The sequence below is a fragment of the Artibeus jamaicensis genome, unplaced genomic scaffold (genome assembly GCF_021234435.1).
Source record: "Artibeus jamaicensis isolate MK-2021 breed Jamaican fruit bat unplaced genomic scaffold, CSHL_Jam_final contig_465, whole genome shotgun sequence".
NCBI classification, from domain to species: domain Eukaryota; kingdom Metazoa; phylum Chordata; class Mammalia; order Chiroptera; family Phyllostomidae; genus Artibeus; species Artibeus jamaicensis.
In genome coordinates, this window is record NW_026521843.1 from 19,251,463 (window position 1) to 19,275,049 (window position 23,587).

The following is a 23,587-nucleotide window of genomic DNA, read 5'->3' on the forward strand; positions in this document are numbered from 1 at the left end:
TAGAGAAACTAAGACTCTAAGAAATTACAGAAAATGTTGAGTATCATGCACATACCAAAGCTAAATTTTTCTTAGCTTGTTTATTGCTATTCACTTGAAAGAACACATACACACACACACACACACACACACACACACACACACACAATTAAGACTGCTTCTTGAAATCAAATGCATTTCCTGCCTTCTTCTTTCCTCAGGACTCTCACAACTAGCCTATTTATAGCCCAGGAAAGGAAAAAGCTCCACTGGAGGCAGGAAAACCAAGTTCAGAAAGAATGGGAGGAAGTGTGCCTGCCATTTAGCCAAACAACCTTTAATTCATTGAGCTCAAAGCTTAGCAGCTTCACTGTTGTTGTTAAGCGTCAACAGCTTGCAAATTTGATTTTTTCCCCCCTCTTCCTATTTTTGAACTGGATTTGGGCAATGGAGGCAATGACAGCATTGTAGAAGAGAGAAGAGGAATCTCTAGGTGTTTCAGCACGTGGGAGAGAAACTTGTTAGGCGCTGGTGAACTAGGAAGAAAGAGACAACTCAACAGAGAGATGAAGTTGAAATGACTGCACGCCTGGGAGGTAAGGTGAGTGTCCCTTTTAAGACCGTCCATTGTGTCTACATGCATATCGCGAACTAGGGTCTCGGCTGCAGACAGTGGGCAGGATTTGAGGGCAGACCCTCCTGCGACTTTTCACTGAGCTTTGCTTCCACCTCTGAAGCAATGCAGAAATCAGCCTCAATCATGAAATCTACAATTTTTAACAATAACAAATATTGTTTAAAAGTCGCTGTTTCCTTAAGGTGACTTTATCTCCTCTAAGTTTTCCTTTGTTTCATTATTACCAGGGAATTAAAAAATATAAGTCATTTCATTGAAGATCATTTTAAAAATAATTTCTGGATATTTGCCTGTTTTTCTTTCTCGAAGTGCTGGTTAATAATCCATGTACCATTTCTTTGATCAAATACTGGCTTAGAACATTTACCTGGCTGTCAAGTGCAAATGATCAATATTGGAAAAAGTTATTTTAACTAAAATTTTAATTTTGTGTGAAGATAGAGTGTTTTTCTCTTTTTCCTTTTTTCCAATACAAAGCTTCTTCTCCTACATTCATTTCCAAACAATGAAGAAGCTTTTCGAAGCCTCAGACACAGTATCGAACAGCTCCAGCGCAAAAAGCTGTTCACAATAATTATTTACACTTAAGTTATTATTTCAAAGCATTCAATCGGCATGTATTTTCTGAGGGCCCTGAAAAATGTCACTCAGTGTGGAAGTGAAAGGTTGAAAGGGAATGGATGAAATCCAAGAACCGTTGACGTTGCCCACAAAGACTTGAAAAGCTCCCAGGGGCAGCCCAGATTCTTTTCACATTCCTTCACATCAAAGGAGTGTGTCTGTGTAAATGATGCACCATCTTTGCATCCACTGCTGAATAGTATCCACATCTGTGTCCTGGAATAACTTGGTTAATGTAACCACCATGTCGAACAAAGGAGTGTGGTTCTGGTGGCTTATTGAAAAGGAAGAACAGAAGGAAATACGTTGCTATTATTTTGCCTTCTCCCAGGTTGAGATTGGTATGTTTAGAATCTGTTGTAAGATAGCAAAGCTAGAGGCCAGAAAAGTTGAGCCAGTCTCTCACTGGCCCCGGAGGCCAAGGCTCGGTCTGTCTTAGTGTGGGTGTCAGTGGCTGTTTTCTTTCCTGGGAGAATCTAAAGGTTATTTTTTTCTGATTAGTTCATTATAATTTATTCCATGGAAACTGCAGCAAAATATAAATACCCTTGAATAGAAAGAGCAATATTTTTTAGTGAAATTTGGGTTGCTAAAAATAGAGGGAAATAAAATTACTCTGGACAAATATGCTGGACCTGAAGAATCAAAGAGAGCAAAGTCTTAGCACTCATTTCCAGGACACTCAGGCGCTCTGACGTCAGCTCTGCACCCATTTTATTATTTCCGAAAAGCCCGACCTAAGGTAACCTGATTAGCTGCCATTCCCCGCGGGTCTAGTGACAGAGACGTTGCCTACAGTGAGCCTGTGAACGCTGAGCTCCTTCCCTTACAGTTTCAAAACAACTTCTCATTCGACACATTCATATGTTTACATTGTGGGAATAAACATGTTTGAAATACTATTGCAGATGTAAATAACAGGTAAAATCGTAAGTTACATATTTTATTCCAAGAATGCAAATTTTTTTTTCACGTTTAGAAATTTGTTGTTGTTGTTTATTGGTTTCTGGATACCCACAGATGCTTCTAAGTGTATCCATGAAATGCCAGTTATGTAAAATAGGTATCTTGGCAATTGCTTCATAGTTTCACAGGTTTCTTGATGAATTGTCGAAGTCCTGAGAGTATTTTGTGTTATCTTGGTAATTTGTGGAGGGGTGGGGGAGGATATGCCATTTTTTAAAACTTCTCTATCAATTAAATAGAAATTTATTTCTTGGTTTCCAGCATAACCGCTACAATCACTAAGTGTTTATAGGTTACATAGTATAGCCACCCCTGGCCCTCACATTTAAGTATAAGTGAAATCAGATTGCTGAGGGTATGTGTGGAATGGTGAGAAATTTGGATGTCAGCAAATGAATCCATCACTTGCAGGATGTGTTGGAGTGGGGTGTAGGGAGAATCATGCTTAGGTCAGGCAGCGCTACCTACCTGGCCTGAGGCTGTGTGGGGAGAGGAAATCGCATACTGATTTTCGTGCCTATAACCCCTTAAATCCAAATTATTGGCCTCTGGAGGTTTTTCTCCTATGCTCTCAGCCCCTCACATCCTGTATTATACAGGTCAGCAAGTGTACTGTACCACTAAGCCATGTTTATTAAATTCTCCTACTTATAATCCAATTACAGAGGACACAAGACATCCTAAATAGGGAAGCAAATGAATGAGGTAGAGAATGAATACCAGCTAAGAAAAGCCTGACCCAGGCAGGCTTCCCGGAGGGATGAGGCTGAGCTGAGCCTTGAAGGGCAGAGGAGGTCTGCTGGGAGCAGCAGCAGGAGGTGAGAGCACCTAAGACCAGAATGGAGCCGTGTGCCTGGGCGGAGACAGGAGTGTCCTTGCGTTGCCAGATGAAATGCAGAATTCCCATTTAGATGTGGATTTCAGATATATACTTTTTTTTAAGTAAAGGTATGTTCTGCTGCACAGGTGTGTATGAGGCCCGTGGCATGGGACCTGCTTATACAAAACGTTGTTTGTTGTTCATCTGATTCATGCTTCCCCGGGTGTCCTGTTTTTAGTTCCCGAATCTGGCAACTCTTCCAGCGAACTGTGCGCCCACGGGCGTGACAGGGGCGCTGAGCATGTGGAACAAGGGAGAAGCATCTGGGGGAGGCCGGGGTGAGACCGCGATGGCACTGTCATGCCAGACTGAGCAGTTCACAGTCTAATTCAGTGACACTGGGGACTTGCTGAGAGGTCTTGAAACAGGAAATGACATCACAAGGTCTGCCCATTTGAGGCAGGACCGGAAGGCAGAGAGAGCCCGTCCCAAAGTCTGGGGGCCGGTGACAGTAGAGAGAAAGAAACCAGATGGAGGCACATTAGAGAGCAAATCGACCTGTTTTGTGAACTAATTGACTACGGTTATAGAGGGAGAGGAAGTGTTAGAGAGGAGGGTTTGCTGTCCATTCCAAGGAAACAGCCAAGCAGAGAGACAGCAGCACATCAGGGAGTCAGTAAGGGAGACGAGGATTTGGGTTTCAGACGTGTTAAATTTGAGGCAGTGATGGGATAAGTAGGTGAAAGTGATGAGCGGACAGCTGGAATGGGGAGCAGCTCAGGAGGGAGGCGGGAAGCAGGAAGGACAGCAACGGCCAGCAGGCGTTGAGCCTTCACGGTATGCCAGGGCCTTGGTATCCATTCTGTATGTAGTGCTCACGGCCACAATACGCGGTTCCCACATTTCATCAAGGAGAAAACAGGCTCAGAGAGGTTCAGTAAATTGTCCATGGTTACCCAGCTAGGGAAAGACAGATGGAAAATGGAACCCAGGTGTGTACGAGGCCAAAGCCCTTGTTCCTGCCAGTTCTCAGAGAGATCATTGAGTATGGACTCTGGATCTGCTTCCTCCAACTGCAGATATCTAAGGGCACCGATTGCTCATGCTGTAACCCAATTTTTAACAAGATTACTGGTCTTTAGTTCCTAGTTGTAGCAGCCTTCAGAATGCTGCACCTTTTGGTTCATCTCTCTGATGAAAAAGGAATCGTTTATACACAGAGACTTTTAAAATTTGCTTATTGTCGAGACTGTGTTTCCCTTCTGTGCCTCATTTGCGATTTGTCCTCATTTATTTGGTGAAATAAAGATTATGCTGAAGAGGAAACAGGACCAAGAAGGGTGTTAGAGTCCTCTCTCTGTCCCTGGCTGCCCTCTGGTGGCAGTACAAGGTGACAATGCTCAGCCCAGGTCAGGGACAGCGCAACCTGCCACTGGAAGCAAGCTCCTTAGGAAACCAAGAATCACTGCAAAGTCATCTGTGGGCTCCTAGGTGGTTTGAAGGCTGACTGTGCTAGGGGGTTCTGATAGAGGACTTTGTAGCATTACATACACCCTTACAGCTGCTTGACCTGAAAGACATTGTGAATAAACCGATTTTAGATTTATCTTAAACTCTATAGCCATTAAAAGTATTTCACTTGCTGAGATCCAAGATGGTGGTGGAGTAGGTGGAAGGTACACTCGCCTCCTCCCAGGACCAAACTGAAATAGCAACTAAAATATAGAGCAATCAACCTGAATAACCAACTGAAGACTAGGATTTTTGGAAGAAGCCACAGTGAGCAAAAAGGGCTGGCCCTGCTCCCACACGGATTCCAGAGGGATATCTCAGCTGCAAAGGTTCCCCCTGAGCAGCGTGAGTCTCAGCTGCAAGCCAGCCTCCCCAGCCCGGAGCACCAGAGCTGGGAAGAGGAGCCCACAGTAACATCTGGCTGTGAAAATCAGCATGGATTCTGGCCACAAGGGAAAGAGGAGTCTGCTAGAGACACAGGCACCCTCTTTAAGGGCCAGCACATAAATTATCCTTTGTAGCCACTCACCCTGGGCTCTGGCAGGGAGAGGGCGAAGCAGACTGGGGTTTGTGGCTCTGTAGGCGGTCTGCACAGAATCTGGGGCAGACTCCATTGTGTGGCTCTAGGAAGGGGCTGTTTTCCCCTCATACTCCTGAATGGTGCAGAGCCCTCCCTTTACACAGCAAAATCATGGTCTGTTTGGTCCTGATGGACTCTGCTGGCCTCATGATGATAAGTCCCTGGGACCCTGCTCCACCACAAAGTTTCCTTAGGTACCCAGCGGGTGGCTGCTAGCCTTGGTGTACCCTGGGCCTTTTGCTGGGTGGCCTTAGCCCCAGCACTGGCACTGAGTTTGAATCTGTATCAGTAGGATGCATACCACTCTGCCATACCTCATGACTCACTGAGAACCTACCTCATGCAACTCAAGCACAGCCAGAGGCAAATCTTGGGGTGCCTTGGGCCTTTTGCTGACCTGCCCAGGGGCACGGTGCTGGTGGAAGCCGGCCTTGGTGGGTAGCTTGGCTCTTCCCATGCGCACCCAGGCCCAGCAGAGAGAGCCACAAACTGTGTACTGCTTTGTAGCTCCAAACAGGTCGCCCAGATCCAGTCACAGGCAGCATCTGACATTGATCTGAGAGACCCCAGACCAACACACCCAGTGACAGGATTCAGACAACATCAGAGCAGGGCCCAATTAGCTGCACAAGTGGCATGTCCAAAAGGAGATTGCCCCTGCTGGGGCAAAGTGTTCTGCATGGTCAGCACCTGTACAGCAGCTCATACACTGGGGTCGGGCCAATCCTACAGTCAGGCAGCCTAAGGGTTGACCCCACATACAGAAGGGCAGAAGGGCTCCCGTAACCCACACAAAAGGACATTCCTGGAGAACCTTGCTTGGGTAACAAGGGAGACTGCGCTCCAAGGGACACCTACTGTATAATACCACCCTGCAAAGACTGGGATGATGCAAACCCTGGCCGGCAGGATCTGTGTGTCGTGGTTGCAAGAGACAAATTCACACAGACTACAGAAGGTCCTGTGGAGAAAAAGGGATGGTGTGGCCACTCTCTGAGTGAGAGAGGGCCCTGACCCCTGCCTGGACAGGCTTTTATTGCTTTTCTGGCTACATTACATTGAGCATGGTCCACATTTACTAGGCACAGGTTTACTGTAGGTGATTACCTTTTACAGATAACAAAGGAAAGAATGTTGCTAATTACTTCAAAGAGAAGGGTGTTGCAGACCAAGGGGAAAACCAGTTGATCTGGTCACACTCCATACTTGGGAGGTTTAGCTCAGCCTTTAGGAAGTTGCAGTAAGCACTTGTTGCCTCAATTCAGGGTGAGGGAGTTTTAACAAAAGCAAGTCTCAAAGCAGCCTAGGGACAATGCAGGCCTGATTCCCCCTGGGAAAACCTATCTGTGGGCCTGGCTCCTGTGTGCCAACTCGCTCCCCACTGGCCTTTCCGAGTGGGGGCTGAGCTACCTTTTCATGCCACTTGGAGTGGCTCCCTATACTGGGAGACATTGCAGATCTGCCTAATATGCAGACACAAATACAGAGAGACAGCCACAATGGGGAGACAAAGGCACACGACCCAAGTGAAAGAACAGGAGACAGTCTCAGAAAAAGAACTAAGCTAAATGGAGGAAAGCAATCGACCAGATACAGAGTGCAAATTAATAGTTACAAGAATGCTAAAGGAACTTAGGGGAAGAATAGACAAACTCAGTGAGAATTTAAACAAAAAGATAGTGAGCATAAAAGAGGACATAGAAAGCATGAAGAATTGGTCAGAAATTAATGCAACATCTGAAATGAAAAACACACTAGAAGGACTAAACAGTAGGCTGAATGAAGCAGAGAATCAAATCAGAGATTTGAAAGACAAAGTGGCAGAAAACACCCAATCAAAGCAGCAAAGAGAACAAAAGAATGAAAAAAATAAGGATAGTTTAAGTGTAAGAACATCCACATCATAGAGATACTAGGAGGAGAAGAGAGCAAGGGCTTGAGAACCTATCTAAAGAAATAATGGCTAAAAACTTCCCTAACCTGGTGAAAGAAAAAGACACACAAGTCCAGGAAGCACAGAGAGCCCAAGATGAACCAAAGAGGCCCACACCAAGACACGTTGTAATCAAAATGGCAAAAGTTAAAGACAAAGAATCTTAAAAGAGAAAGATAATTAGTTACCTCCAAGGGAGCTCACATAAGACTGTCAGCTGATTTCTCAAGAGAAATATTTCAGGCCAGAGGGGATTGACATACAAAGTGATTAAATTCAATCCCCAGAAGAGATTAAATGTAAAGTGATGAAAAGCAAGGACCTACCTCCAAGACTACTTTCACCAGTAAGGCTATCATTTAAAATTGAGGGAGAAGTAAAGAGATCCCCAGACAAGAAAGCTAAAGGAGTTGGTTACTACCAAACTAGTGTTAGGAGAAATATTAAAAGGTCTTCTTTAAGAAAAAGAAAGAAAAGAGAGAGAGAAACATAGTTATAAAAGATAAAATGACAGTAAATAATACCTATCAATAATCACTTTAAATGTAAATGGCATAAATGCTCCAATCAAAAGACATAGGGTAGGTGTAGGGATAACAAAATAAAACCCATATATACTCTGTCTACGAGAGACCCACTTCAGAAAAAAAGACACACACAGACTGAAAGTGAAGGAATGGGAATAGATATTTTATGTAAATGGAAATGAAAAAAAAAAGCTGGGGTAGAAATACTAATATCAGACAAAATCGATTTAAAACAAAGTCTATCTATAATAAGAGATGAATAAGAACACTATATAATGATAAAGGGAGCAATCCAACAAGAGGACATAACCCTCATAACCATTCGTGCACCCAGTGCTGGAGCACCTATATATGCATATGAAGCAAATTGTGATGAACGTAAAAAAGAGAGACCCACTGCACATAGTCACTGTAGGGGATTTTAACACCCCACTGACATCAGTAGATAGATCGTCCAGACAAAAAATCAGTAAGAAGCAGCAGCCTTCAATGACACACTAGACCAGAGAGATTTGATTCATATCTTTAGAGCATTTCATCCCAAAGCAGCAGAATTTACATTCTTTTCAAGTGCACATGGAACATTTTCTAAGAAATGTGTTTCACTAGTTTATCTTATTTGGAAGGCACATGTATCAAGTTTGGTTATTAAACTTTTAATGATAACAGAGGAAAGAAGGGGAAAGGTTTTCAAGGAACACGTATAAAGTACCCAAAGTGGGGTAGGATTGAGAGTGGGAGGTGGGGGTGGGAAGGGTGGGGACAGTGGTGGGGGGAGTAGAGACAACTGTGCTTGAACAACAATTTTTAAAAAGTTTTAATGCACACCTGTGTCTTTATTGTCAAGAAAATGTCCTAGGCTTTTTATTCTAGAGACTTAAAAATATACAGTATATGTTTTAGTAAAAAGTGAATATCATTTAGGAATACATCCTAAGGAAATATTCATAGATTGAGACAAAAATGCATGTAAAAGAATGTCTGTCTATTTGTAACAGCCAAACTTTGGACAAGTGTACAAAATAGGAAAATTGTTAAATAATATTTCATAATATGGGATTGTATATAGCCATCAAACTACATTAAACTAGTTATTGGCATTGGAAACTATTCATTATAAATGTGAAGTAAAAAAGAAAAGGAAAAATTATGTCTATGACATGATCTGATTTTCTTAAAAATTATATGTGTACATATGAAAAAGAGTTAAGAACTAAAAATGTATATACTGAAATATTAATAATAGAAATCTGTGGTTGGTGGGGCAATGACGATTTTATTTTCTACTTTGTCTACCAGTAGTATAAGCATCTACTGCTCGTAGGATAAGCACCTACTACTTTTATCACCAGAAACAAAATCCAGCTTGTTTTTAAAAAGTAGCAGCTAAGTCCCAGCGCTATAATTTCTTGCTGTCATGGCCGACAATCATGTTTGTGCTAATTCAACCCCATTTACGGCCCCTTTGCCCAGTAAAGAGCTGTATCCTGTTTGTGACAGCGTAATTCATTGTAATGGAAAAGATGATGATGCACCAGCCTTGTCTATGACTTCACTGTATTCATCAGCAACAGGAAACAAAGACACACACATACTCTTTTTTTGTAATTGTTTTAGTAATAATGGACAATTGGAGGAAATGAATGGCAGAAAACAATTATGCAGAGACAAGATGGTCAGCAAATCCGACTGGGAAATGCAGTGTGGCTGGTTTCATGCAACCGTTTCAGAACATTACAAAGATATTATTGTTTTTCCGTCCACATACTCCTGAAATCACTACTGTTTTTACCAACAGTGACCCAATTTTTTGCTGGCAGCAATGAGCCCCAATATGTTTTTAATTCAGGAATCTGGTAATCCCACATCAGGGGTTTCACAGTGAATTTTTTAATGTGTATTAATATTCAGGGTTAATGTGAACTCCCTGTGCTCATGTTCAGGGATAATATTCCTATAATAATAACTAGCCACTTGTTGTCCACACACAGAGTCTTAAAAGTTTTATGTGCCATTAAACTTCTTAAAAGTAAATTCATGTTTTTCTTTCCTGCAAAATAATTCCTAGTCCTCATTGTAGCAGCAATGGAAGGAGAACAAAACAGCAAAAACACATAACAAGTGAAGTCATGACTCACTCTCCGGTTTCCACGCAGTGAAATGGGCACAGTGATGGCCGACATGAAAATAAGGGCTCGTGCTATCAGTTAGGAAAGAGCCAAGTAATGCAGGCGTTCCATACGCTAAGGTTGCATTTCTCTCTTCCTTGTGTCCAAGACACTTTACCTCTCTGTGGAGCACTATGAAAATTCTCTGGATGGGAGAACTAAACAGTCAGGGGCTGCTTTAACCTTTATTCTCAGTCATAGTCTCCTCTAATAATCCTGATTTGGAGTCAAATTCTGTAGCAGCTCTGACTTCCCATCCTAAGGACCCCTTACTGGTCCTGCTCTCCAATGCGGAGCCCTCTCAGCCAGCGCCGTCCGGCAGAAGTGTGATGTAAGCCACGGAGGTGAGCTATGCATGCTATCTCACATGTTCTCGGGGCCAGATTAAAAAATGAAAAGAAGAAGTAAAATGAATTTTAAAAACATAGTTTATTTAACCCAATATACCGGAAATGTTGTCATTTTAACATGCAATCAATATAAAAGATACTTAATGAGCTATTTTACCTTATTTCTTTTGTATCGTTTGAAATCCAGTGTGCATTCTATGATTACCACATGCCTCAGTTCAGACAAGCCTTATTTCACGTGCTCAATAGGTTCAGAGGCCTAGTGGCTATTTTACTGGATGGTTCAAATCTAAACGGAAGAACTATAGTTACAAAAACTAGCATTTACAAACTGTAACTATATGTTACACAAACAAGCATTTTGTAACTACCACTTACAAAAGTAGCATTTGAAGTTTGGACTGTGAGGTTCTACTACCTGCTCAAGACTCAGAGTCTTCTCCAATATGATTCCGTCAGCTGCCCACTCTTCCCTGTGTCAACTATAGCTGAATAATGGAAGGGATTGCTGAGTCACGGCCAGCAAAGGAGGGGCAGTTTTTGAGTTTTGGCCTATTAGAGCAACCCAACTATTTATTTAGGTCATGCAACTATGGATTCCTCAGTTGAGAATAAAGGTAATAGAAGTTTTTAAAAAACAAAACTCCTCATTTTGAAATATGGACTATGTGATTGTAAGAAACTTAATTTTATCATGATGCCTTCAAGTGACCTTAGACATAGAATTTGATTACATTATACAGACTAAAATGAACTTCCAGGAAGCACTGTAGACATTGTGCTCTTACCCCCACATACATGCAATTTAGTCCAAAGAAAGAAACCCTGAGCAGTTCTCACACACGCACTTCTGACATTGTGACCGCTTGCTGAGGTCTTTTCTGCATTCTGCATTGTCTTCTTTGAAGGGTAGGAAGTATGCTTCAATACTCGTGTGTAGCTGCCCCGCCCTGGGGACTCTCATGGCAGTCAGCTGGAGTGATAAAGATAGCCCCGTGCGTTAAATATGGAGCTCCCAAAATAGAACTGGTGGAAGCGGATACAACTAGGAGACATTGTAGGTCCTCATGGCCCCGCCAGTGGCAGAGACCTGGAACAAGGACCCCTAAAATGCTGGCTTGAGTCGTGGCCAGCTGGGACGATCGGATTTGAGGCTCATTTCTGATTCCATTGGGTTTGGTTATAAAGCCAGATTTAAAGCAGTCAGAGAATTATAAAGTAAAAAAAAAGTGAAAGACATTATGAATAATGACCATCCATGATTTACAAATTGGTAGGGCTCCAAAAACTTGTTTTTAAGAATGTTCTTGGCCCTCTGAGTTCACTTTTCATTTTTCCAGTAGAAATGAAGTCCTAAATAGTGACTAGTATGTGCACCTAAAATAACATATACTTACAATGAAATGATTACAATGTATTTACAGTGTATTCACAATGTATTCTGTTAAAGTTTATCCCTTATTAAATCATTAAAACTTATTATAAGTATGTATTACTAAATTATTAAAATGCATTGACAATGAAACATTACTAACATACCGTTTCTCATTAATATATTATACCATACATTAATACTGCTAATAATTATTTTACATTAATAATATATTAATAATTAACCCAAAACAGAAAAGAATATGTCGAATCAACCTATGATCTCCTTATGTCAAAGCAGCCAGCACTGAGCGCTGGTACAGTGTCTGGGACATGCCAGGTGCTGTACCAGGTCCTGGGAAGAGCATAAAAGCGAAACTGTACTTATGTCATCTGTTAATGTTGGTAGGAAAGTGAGTTTACTAGAGAAGAATGAAGAAATGGGTTGAATTCTTTTCTAAGGAGACGGCTGTATCTGCGTGAACCTTAGGTGGGGAAGAACTTTTCATTTCTCCGTCATTTCACTTCCAAACTTTGGATTTGCCTTTTCCTTGAGGACGGTGCATCCAGTACTGCCTTTACTGTGGAGCCATAGTTAGGAGTTTTTGGGTTTCCAAATAGGGTTCCCTAAGTAGAATCGGGACACTTGGCAGAGAGGTAGAAGAAAGGACGGTGGAGAGAGAGGTTGTAATGCAAGGGTCTGTGTCGGTACTTGAAACAGAAAGTTGTGCACCTTCACTCAGTTCTCCTGAGGGAAGAAGGAGGGCGCGGCCCCAGGGCACCCAGCTTTGGCTCATTAAACCCACCCCCTTCCAGCCTCTAGCTCGGGGAAAAAGGAGGGGAAGGGTGGTGGGTGCAACTGGTCTTTCTGTGTAAAGTGTGCTTTCCAAGCCACTTTTTAATAGCTTCACAAGTGCCACTAACTGTTGGATCCTGCATTTGTTACCGCTGCCTTTTCTAATCACTAGGGAATGAGGAGGGGGTGACAGAGTCAGACATCAACTGGCCCTCAGTCAAGTTCAAGAAATCTGGGTTGAGTAGGGCCACTGGTTATATTTACTAATCCGCAAGAGAATTCAGGGGCACACAGGCGAGTTAAGACAGGTATGTAGCTTGAGGAACAAGAGTCTGGGCCAAGAGAACAATGTACTCCTGTGACTTACCTCTTCCGAACGCATTCCTGTAACTTCTGGCAGGGAACTGGGGCTGTCCCTCTGGGTGGCTGTGCCACCTGCTTTCAAAGAGGCACCGGTGCAGTGCTTTCTGTCCCTGAACCCACTCCTTTCCCTCCCAACCAGTTAACCCTCCCTTCCTCCGTAGCCTCTCCCGATTTCTTTAGCTCGTAGGGCATTTGCTTTAAAACATCCACATTTCTTCTTTGTCACAGAAAACTATAACCCCTGCATCTGCTGTCCCCTCTAATGTATGTAATTGCACAATATTTCGTTTTATTTCTTTCATCTATTCATCCATTATTGTCTCTATAGTTAATGTTCCCAGGAGTTTCTTGTCTCATCAACTGAATGATAAATTCCTTGAGCCATGTTTTGTGCTTTAAAAAAAACCCCTCTGGGGCATGTCAGTGCTCACAGACGTGTCATTCACGATGGCCACAGGACGGGAACAACCAAAATGTCCACCCACAGGTGAATGGAAGAAGTGAGCATACTTTACATTTCTACAGTGCATTGTGGGCTTCTGAAGTCCTTTTCTGATATATTATTTCATTTGTTCTCCAGAAAAATTCATGAGATAGGTATTGCCATTCCCACTTTTTTGATTGTTAAGGGGGACTCATAATGGTAATGTAATTCAATGGATTCAATAGCCCTCACGGAGATGAAGTCGGAGCTGGCACAAGAAATCTGGTCTTTTGATTCTTAATCTGATGCGATTTCTATTTTAGCATCCCAGGGATCAGGCCAGCATCACAGGTGCCTAGCAATAGGGCTAGAGGGGCGTTTGGAGATGCTGGTTCCAGGCAAGGACCACATTCAGGCTCCTGGGGTCCACACACAGCTCCTCGCACACGGCCCCCAGCATGTGCAAAACCGGCCGAGGCCAGGGAAGGGCTGCTGCCAGGTGCACAGCCTGGAGGAGCCACGTGGGCCCCTTTTGGGAAAAGGCTGAAGAATTCACTTCTGGGAAGAAGTCTCCATCTGTTTTCCAGACAAGATTGATTAGAACCACCCATCTTGTGTTGCAGATTCTATGAAAGAATGGCTGAATTGTCCCGTGTGGCCTGGGTAGGTTTAGCTCACGTTTCTCAGAGGTTCCAGCCCCCACCAGGCAGGGAAGGCCCCTTCACTGTCAGGCCCCTTCACTGTCAGACCCCTTCTGGGGAAGAGGAGCTGGGGGGCCCCTGATGGGAGCCCGCCCTCCCCGAAGAGAGCCTTCCCATTTTCTGTAGGCCAGCTGGGCCGCCGTTAGACGGCCTCACGTGCATCCCATTTACCATTTTGCTGAAGTCACAGCGGGGAAATTTCATTTCTGTTTGCCAGTTCCCTTCCACTTCCCTCCCCCTCTCCCTCCCCACCAAGCCAGTCCTTTGTTATTTTTGGTAAAAAGGACTTTCCTTCCATTAATTTCAAGGCTTCAGAAAAGCAGTAAAAAGAGGCAGGACTGGGGAGAGGTATCTGGTCCTCTGATCTGTGTGTACGCACACACACGCACACCCCGCACACCAGTGGAGCTGAACTGATTAAAAATAGATCCATGGTTTTGTTTGTTATTTTGTTGACCTAAGAAAGGCCCAAACCTGTGCAGAATTTTTATGGTTTGTTTGAGCCAAAGTGATGCCAATTTTCAGGAAGCAAAATCTCAATGGATTGCGAAAACGCTCTGGAGAATGGCTTTTGCAGCTTATTTTATTTACTAGAATCAGAGAAGGAGCCGTAAGGAGGGCTACATGAAATCCATTGGTGGTAGATTAAGGGGGTGGGAGAGAGCGAAGGGGAGACATCTCTGAGACTGGATGAAAAGCAAAATGGAGAGAAACTGACTGCTCTCACTTAGTTGGGTAGGGGACAGGTAACATCACAGCGCGTGGAGACGAAATGTGCAGGACAAGATAGCAATGAGGGGCCCTGGGGCTTCCTGCTCCCTCCGGGGAAAACCCGGAGGGATCTAGAAAACGAGAGGACTCTGGCATTTCAAGGCACGTCATCCTAGGTGCAAAAAGACTGAAAGACTGACCTTTGTCAGGGAAGCTTCCAGTCCAGGACATGACTGCCTGCCAGGACTCCCTTTCGATGAGGAATTTTTATGTTCAGACCATCGTACGTGGTTACTTTCATTCTCTGAGTTTGTCAGGCCCCCATGCAGGCCTCCCCTGAGCTTGTCAGGTTTCCTACGTGGCCCCTTTTTTTGTCTACCATTGAATGATCGTCTTTGTATTTTAATGGTGAGTTCAGACAATCCACATTAATTGTGGGGATTGAGGTTAATAATGTCATTTTCGTTTTATATTATTATTCTTTTTCTCCTCTCCCCTGCCTTCTTTTGGATTTTTCAAGTTTTATTTATTCCAGCTTCTTTCCTCTAGTGTTTTGGAATTTTTGTAATCTATTTCTTCTCTTTTAGTGGCTACACTTAAAATAGGAATTTTATTTAACACCATCTAATGTTAATTTCTTCATATTGACATCTTCTAAATAGCATCAAGGCCTTAGAAACCTTCCATTCTGATCTCATTCTCCCATCTTCCATGCTATCACTGTTGAAAAACTTAGCTCCACTTTTTAAAGATAATTTTGCAGCGGTAAAACTGACATGTACTAAATGGCACATGTTAAAGGTATATACACACATGCAGCCATGAAGTCATCACCGCAGTCATGCTAACAAACAACCACTTAAAAAAAAGCAGACCCAGCTCACACAGGAACATAACTGCTTGCACATTACTAGAGTCTGCTGGTTTTCTGCAAACTCATTTTACTTTAAGAAGTTCTATAGCTTCTGGGCAGAACTAACTGACAATCATTCCCCAAAGCCCATTGGGCACTGTGCTAAGTGATTTCCATGAACTATTTCTCTATGACCCTTAGTTTTTAATTATAAAAACAGTATGGGTTTATTATAAATGAAGGTACTCAATACCAAAGTGAATAGGTGGAAAAGGAAGGACCCGTGACCCTTGTAAACTTCTTCTTTTCTTCCGAGTGGATGTGTATTTATAGATCGCCCTGAAATACACAGCAGATGTTTTCTAGGCATCTGAAAACATACATGATTGTAATAAAGGCAGAGCTATAGGCTTCGTGGGGGATTTTGTGGGGGGAGCTTAAAACAACAATTCTGCATGATGTCTTTGCTTTCTTCCCTCGCGACATCAGTCATCTTCCTGTTTTCTCTTTTTCATGGCTGTATAGCACCGAGTGCAGGCATTGTAATCGTTTTGATCAATCTCCCCTTATTTTCAGGGTGTTTCCCTTTTCTGTTTTTATGATAAGTGCATACATTGAATATATCCTCGTGCACTTACTGAATCCTTTTGTAGGATAACACCCTGAAATGCAGTGCATACTTCCAACCCGTATAGTCACCTTCGATTTGGGTGTTACCTTTCCCTTTTACAACTGAGGGTTTTGTACCTAAAGGGTTAAGTGAGTGGCTGATGGGGGGAATGCGAATCCTGATTTCCCGGTTTTCCCACATGCCAACAGGCTTACCACTCACCACGTGGCCTCTCTGACTAGTTTGAAAAATGGTTTTTAAAAAAAGGTTATTAATGTTGGAAGTGTCAGGAGGATTACTGGGGTTTCCACCTAATAGTAGTTCTAGGGAATGAGAATACTGGGCACATATTTCAGGCAATTTCTATTTTCACCTGGCCCCTCCGCTGAGGACATTAACGTGAAAGTTGAGGGGCTATTTTTAGCAGGTTACTTCTAAGCACCCTGGGAGGCTGTGAAATCGCCTCTCACTCTCCCCCCGGGAGGCTAGGAATTGCTTGCCCACTGTTTTGTTGCGAAGGAAAAGACACAGACCATCTGGGCCAGTAAGTTGGGTCCAAAATCGGACTCATGTTTATTTTATTTAACAAATGTGTGCTTGAATTATGCGAGTTGAATTTGGGTTGGTTGAATGCCACCTTTAATGCACTCGGGGGTGCACAGATTTCTCGCAGCCCTGTGATGAGTGGCTTTATAAAACAAAGAATGCTTTGATAATGGGAACAAATTGCCTTTATGTTGAAACAGAACTTATTTTCTCTTTTCTTAAGTCAGAGAACCCTGAGCTCAGTCATTTGTGTCTCAGAGTGTGTTGGCTGGCTGAGCATTATTAGTCAAGGGTAATGGGGAATATACATGTTGTTAAATGTATAGGCAGATGTAGTCCAGCCTCTCACTCCAGAGTTTCAAACCAAATAGCGTGGCCAGATGGGGTCATTTAGAAGAGGTGCTTTTGGGTAAACACCCCCGGTCAGGAGGACCGAGGCTGTGCACATGGGATGCTCTTCATCCCTGGGTCTGGACTGCGGGGCCCATTCCTGCCTCACTGGGGCAGCTGCAGGAGGAGAGGGCTCTTGGGTTACTACATCCACAGTCCAGGAGAAGGATGGGAACAAGGAGGCTGTGGCTGACCCTTCTTCACACTGGCACCATGACAAGCATAGAGAGTATGATAAAATACCTTTAGTGCAATATTACCATTTTGTGCATTATGGCATCGGTTCACATGTGCTTATACACTAGAAAATTAATCAACAATTAATTCTACAACTGGAAAGGCCTTTAGAGTTTGTGGAATTTTGGGGGTGTGCCCTATCCTGAGGATTAGCTGGGGGAAATGAGACTCACTTTCAACGTCGACAAATTTTTTTAAAAGATTTTATTTATCTTTAGAGGGGAAGGAGAGGGGGAGAGAAATATCAGTGTATGGTTGCCTCTTGTCCATCCCCTGCTGGGAACTGGCCTGCAACCCAGGCATGTGCCTTTGGCTGGGGATTGAACCGTGATCCTTTGGTTTGCAGGCCCGCCCTCAATCCACTGAGCTACACCAGCCAGGGCCTTCAAAGTTGACAAATTTTAATCAGTTTCTAAGATGCTTTGATCTTGGAAAATATTATTATTCTACATGAAAAGCAAGCGAGATTCAACACAATTCGGTTAATACACCTAGTTGGATATCATTCTGAAATGACTTTTTAGTGTGTCTCATATTATAATCTTGATCCTCCAAGTTGATGTTTATCAGTCTTGGGAAGGCCTTGACCCTCATGTTGCTCTTAGTTTAGTTCTGGGAAAATAACTGAGCATGTATAGTACCACAGATAACTTTGCAATCCTATTACCTCTGGTTCTGAAGTTCTAGTCTGTGGAAACAAAAGCCCTAGAAAAGAAAGGTATGTGTGCAAAGATGTTTACTGCAACACTCTTATGGAGGCAAAACACTGGGAGCGTCTTAAGTCATTACACTGTGGAAGTGCGTGCAACTATTAAACCAAATACTTTGCATCTATATTACCATCTTGGAGCCCATACATGTGACCGTGATATATTGTTAAGGGGGAAAAATTCTAGTAGTAGATTACTTTTTTAAATGGGAAAATAGAACCTCATACGTACATGTATATATGAGATACGTTTCTCATCGATGTGTGTTTTCTCAGCAAGATGGGGATGAATGGGAAAGAGGGGTTAACATATTTTCCCTTTATGTATATCTCTGCCTTGTGTGACTTGCCATAATGAGCATGATTGCTTTTTAAATTTAAATATCTCATGAAGTAAACACACACACACACACACAGGAATCCTGCTTTTCTTATTTTGTGACAGGATATAAAACTACACTTCAAGGTGATAATGTAGTTATTCTGATCAGTAGAACATATATATTTTATTTATAGGTATTTAAATACCTATTAAAGCCTCAACATTTAGGCTGGTATTTTTCGGCTGTTTTAGCCCACGCTCCCTCTTCTGATTTCTCACTACATGTGTTTAACTCCAGCAGCCAAGAAGCTTTGTTGGGCTCTGACTTCCTGTGGTTTTACTAAAGGGATACAGCGCCCACCTCTCGGTTCTGACGCCTCTTCTCCCCTCCACTGGGCCCTTAGTTTGAGAGTTTTAGCATAGCTTCAATCTATGGCCTTTTGCTAAGAATGGCAATCACAAAGATGAGCCCTGAGAATAAACACTTCTTGTTTAATTAGAACATGAAAAAATTGGAAATTTCCCTACTATTTTTTAAAGGTGCTTATAAAAACATTTCTTCATTTACCTCCTGCTGATCTGCAAATAAGAAAATCCTGTTGCGAGAATGTGAGATACTCATTCCGCAGGCCGGTTCCCACTCTGCTTGCGGTTGCCTCTGTGTTCCTGGGAATTCATAAAAAGGAATACCTTATCTAGTGGCCTTCTACACATGGGGGTGTGAGTAATCCCAGGACTGTGGCCACAAGGCTGAGCAAGTACAGTGTAAGTCAGTCATGGCCATGTTTAATGAAGTATACATAAAGGATGTGGAAATGAGATCAGAAGCTCAGGTCTCACAGATTTAAAACCTAAAGACAGTAGTATTTGGGTTAAAACCTGAGCAAGCAGTTTGGCAGTAAGGACGAGAAAATAGGACTCGTAGTCAGCTTCCTGGGTTTGGATAATATGGTAAAATGAAGAGCAGAATGATTAGGGAGAACATATAGAATTATGCACAATTTTGAGCAGATGGGTTTGGTCTCAAACTAATATGGCTGTTTTCTAACTACAACCATGGTGTAAAAATTCATTCAGTCATTCATTCATTCTGAAAAATGTATGCCGAGCATCATCTTCCAGTCAAGGCCAGTGGGCTGTGTGTGAACCCAGGCTGCTTAGCAGATTCAGAAGGCCAGTGCTGAGTGAAGCAGCTGTGGGGGGGGGAGGGAAGGAGCGGCCTATCATTCACGAAGGGAATAAGAGGATTTAGAGTTTCTAACTCTGCCTTTCCTATGAGTCCTACAAGACCTGGCCACACCCACCTCATGTATTTTGCTATCCCACTTTTCCAGAAAAAACATTTGAATATTTTCTTTTGCCTCATTTATCTCTGAATCAGCTTTGTATTTTCAGCTTTGATACAGTGATGATGCAGAAACTTGAATAGGAAGGAAAACTGCCCTTCTATTATCTCCTAAACACTAACTGATTCTTAGAAAAATGCCCAGAGACAGTCTTGGGGATTTTTTTTTTCCTGAGCAACTTTTTTCAAGAACTAAAAGACTTCTGGAAATAGCAGCGGCATTTTAGAAGTTTTAGATTCAGATTAATGTTGCCACTAGTCTACCATTTATAGGGGTGAAATCCTCACAGATTAATAAAAATTGCTGTCAAGTCAAGGTGCTAAAATAAAACTATTATGGGAATAAGTTATTATGTAAGTAATTATGCTAAGTAAGGTGCTTTGCTCCATGAAACTAAATGTTCCTTTTCATGTTTTGCCGAATGAAACTTCTGCGAGAAATCCTGCCTAATCTAAGAAGCTGATTAGGTAGAGGAAAAATGCTACCATAAGGTGAATTGAAATGAACTCCATGAAGTTAATGCAATTATACTAATATGTTTTGTGTTATGTAATGTGTTTTTTAAAGTAAATGAGTTTTGCAAAAAGGAAGAAAGAAAAGAGAGGAGCTAGAGGACAGGAAAATAAAGGCAGAAGTCTATTTTTAATGCAGACAGATCCGTCCTGACATTTGGGAGTCTCTCCAGGATGCTGAAGAAAGGAGAGGGGAGCTGGGGTGAGGAGGCACCTTCTGCAGAGGCTGCTCTGGTAGGGGCTGTCTTCCGAATCTATTCTTTTTATCTTTATACAGCCCGCCTCCAATTTGTGAATGGCTTGCGTTCCAAAGGCTCATATGCTTAGCAGTTATTTGGAACTCAGCATGTGTGTAACCCATAGAAGGTGTCATTCCCCAGGAACAATGTTACAAATGCCACTCAGTCTACCAGGCTATCACCGGTTGAAGTATCGCACATTTGCCATGCACAGTAACAGGAAACTACTGTTGCCATGCCCATAATTGAAGCCCGCAGTGCAGTACCATTGACTTGGCTGTGGTACTTGAGGGTAAGCAGGTTCAATTAGACAAGGATGAGCCAGTAGTCTGTGGCAACTTTTGCAGCTACTAAATCATTCTGGAGGTAAATGTGCAGAGTTTGGGGTCAGGCAGGCTCGGACCCACATCTGTATCTCTCTCTTTCCAAGGTGCTTACTAGTCGTGGGCAGGCTCATTCTTCTCACAAAGGTCACCTGGGGGTGACAATGGTGTCTCCTTGGAGCACTGAGATAGAACTAAATGAGCATCGGGCACAGGCACTAGGTCATTCTATGTTATTAATAACATTAATAGGTACAAATATTAATATCTATCAATGCTGATTGTTATGATAGATAATAATTATTATTCCTTATGCATGGCTTTTGACCTATTCCACTTTTCTCTCACAGAGATTATAAACTTGGAGAGCAGAGATTTTTGTCACCTACTTTGGTAAATCCCCGAAAGCAATGTATATCAAACACAGACACTATATTTTTTCAGGTGTTGACAACGATATGCTTTGTTTGAAGGCTTGAGAAAGGAAAAACTCTACTCTCTGCTTATTTCAGAACTTCTTCTTTCTATTTGCTACAGGCATGTCCCTAGTGCTTGGGGCTGGGTGTTTGGGCTCATACGTGGTTCAAGGGGATAGACAGGGGAAGGAGGAGGAGAGAAAATTCTCTCTGATACTTAGATAGATGTTGAAAGAAGAAAGAGGAGAAAAAAATTAAAAAGCGTATGTATCTGAGAAAGAGATAACCAGGAAGAATTTGCTGAATGAGAGAAATAAGAGAGTAATGTGTGTAAAAAGTCCCCGAAAGAAGACACTGATGTGGAAGTTAGTACCTCATGTTGACCAGCAGGTGGCGTGTCGCCAACTTGGAGCAGCCTGTCTGGAGTTAGAAACAAGGTGGATGGACCGACCAATCGGCAGTAGGCAGAGGAGGTGTGCGCTATCTGACTGGGCGTGCATTTGATGTATAGATACGATTTGGGAATTTCTACTGAAGGGGATGCCTCAAATAGGCACCAAGGCCCATCAGGACATCTCTGAGAAACTGAATTCAGGGTGCTCAAGAAAGACCGTGCTTCCCCCGTCTTCCTGAATCCTTTTAACCTGATAGTTCCACCACTTCCGGGGACTTGCTATCAAATATTGGGCCTAGGACCAGAAAATTGAGACAGTGTGGAGGTAGCGTCTCGCTTTGTTAATGGATGGCCAGGCTTTTCTGCTTGGGGCCCTTTTTTTCTTGATCGCATTTCTCCTCAATGTCTTCCTCCTCTTTGTATAGATGGTGAAAGTACTCAAGTGTGATTGTAGGGCTTTTCTTACGTAGAAAAGATCTCAGCGAAAATTGAATAGCCAATACCCATTTATCAGAGAGACCGGAGAAAATGAGCATAAAAAGGGGAAAACACCTGTATGTGGCCCCAACCCCCAAAGAAAACCACTGTTAAACATTTGATATATGACATGTTTCAGACTTTTACATGCGTTGACAGATTTTCTTAGGAACATTAGATCTGAATTAACTTTTATAACTTGTGTTTTTCACTTAATCTCTGTTGAATATCTTTCCATGTTAATATAGTTCAAACATTTTATAATGATGGCAAAGTGCTACCTCCTATAAATATATTATAATATATTCTATTACTTTTGGCAGATATATTGTATCTAATTTTTAAACAGTATAAACAATACTGTGAGAAATATTCTTATACATGTGAAAATCCATACCATATTCTTTAAGTATATTTCTAGAACAAAAACTTATGAACCAAAGGGTATACATATTTTAAAAAGCTTTTGCTAACATATTACAAAATTTTCTTCCTGACATATTGCACCAATTTATACTCTTGCTAGCAGAGTATAAAGGTGCCATTTTCCAAACCTCCTAGAAACATCAGGAATTATCAATTTTTTATTTTTGTCAAGTTTGGAGGTAATATATTGTATCCTAATGTGTAACAGGTATTATTTTTAGGATGCCAAACTCTTTTTCATATGTATACTGGTCAATTATATTTCTTTTAATATCTTTTGCCCAGTTGTTAATCATAAATACTGTTTATATGGTAAGACTTTAACCCTTTACCATATAGGTTTAATTTTTAAATCTTATTTTGTCATTTGTGATTCAATTTTGGTTATAGTGGGGTTACTTTTAATATACATTTTACATTTTATTTAAATATTTAAAATTTTCCTTTATGGTTTGTGCTTTGGTGATCATCATTAAAGTAAATTTCATGATTAAAATTAGGAAGATTATTTAAAAAACCATGATTGTCTTCAAGTTTGCATGTGGTTTTATTTTCACATTGAACTCTAGTCTACCAGTTGCTTTGCCTACAGTGTGAGGTACAACTGCATCTTTATTTCTCATAGTAATTAACTATTCAACCAGTTATTGAATAAGTCATTTCCCCCACTGGGTTTAAATACCATATTTAACAAGTAAACATTTTAATATAGTTCCTGTATCTATATCTCTGGGCTTTCTGTTCTGTTCCGATGCTCTGACTCTTTTGACACCAGTATTGCACTTGTACTTTTTGAAGGTTTTAGGCCATTTAATACCTAGAATCCCCACCTTGTCGTTTTCTAAAATTTTCTTTGCCATTCTCAGTTTTTTTAAATTCTTTCAAATAAACTTCAGGGTTTCTTTCTTGGTCTGTTTAAAAAATCTCTTTGAGATTTCAACCAAAATTTAATTATATTTATAAATTAAATAGGGGGGAAATGACAACTTTATATTGTTGAGTTTCAATCCTGGAAAACTGTATAACTCTCCATTTATTGAAATGTTTTCTCAGTAAAGTTTTATTCATTTAAAAAATATTTTATTCACTTTTTTGTTATTCCTAGAAATTTTGTTTTTGGTGTTGCCATTATGAATGAGATTTTCTCCATTACGTTTTTAAACAGTTTTTGGCTGTTATATGGAAAATTCTATGAATTTTGTGTGTTTATTTTGCAGCCTCATTTCACTTATATTTCTAATTATTCTGTATTTAAAATATTTAAAAATGTTGATTCTATTTAGTAAATGATTGTAACATGTACAAGCTGGATAATTTTGTCTCCCACG

General features: G+C 41.6%; 1 protein-coding gene across 10 annotated transcripts in view; it reads left to right on the top strand.

The window, feature by feature from the left end:
• Positions 1–23,587, top strand: part of RASGRP3 (RAS guanyl releasing protein 3) — a 109,667-nt gene that overhangs the window by 7,636 nt on the left and 78,444 nt on the right. For 5 of the 10 annotated variants that reach the window (XM_053666973.1, XM_053666975.1, XM_053666976.1 and 2 more), the window contains exon 1: positions 270–580. The gene's annotated coding sequence lies outside the window, so the exon portion shown is untranslated. Of the gene's footprint in view, positions 1–268; positions 581–16,164; positions 16,467–23,587 lie in introns of those variants that run through there. The other 5 variants (XM_053666982.1, XM_053666983.1, XM_053666977.1 and 2 more) reach the window with 4 other exon arrangements.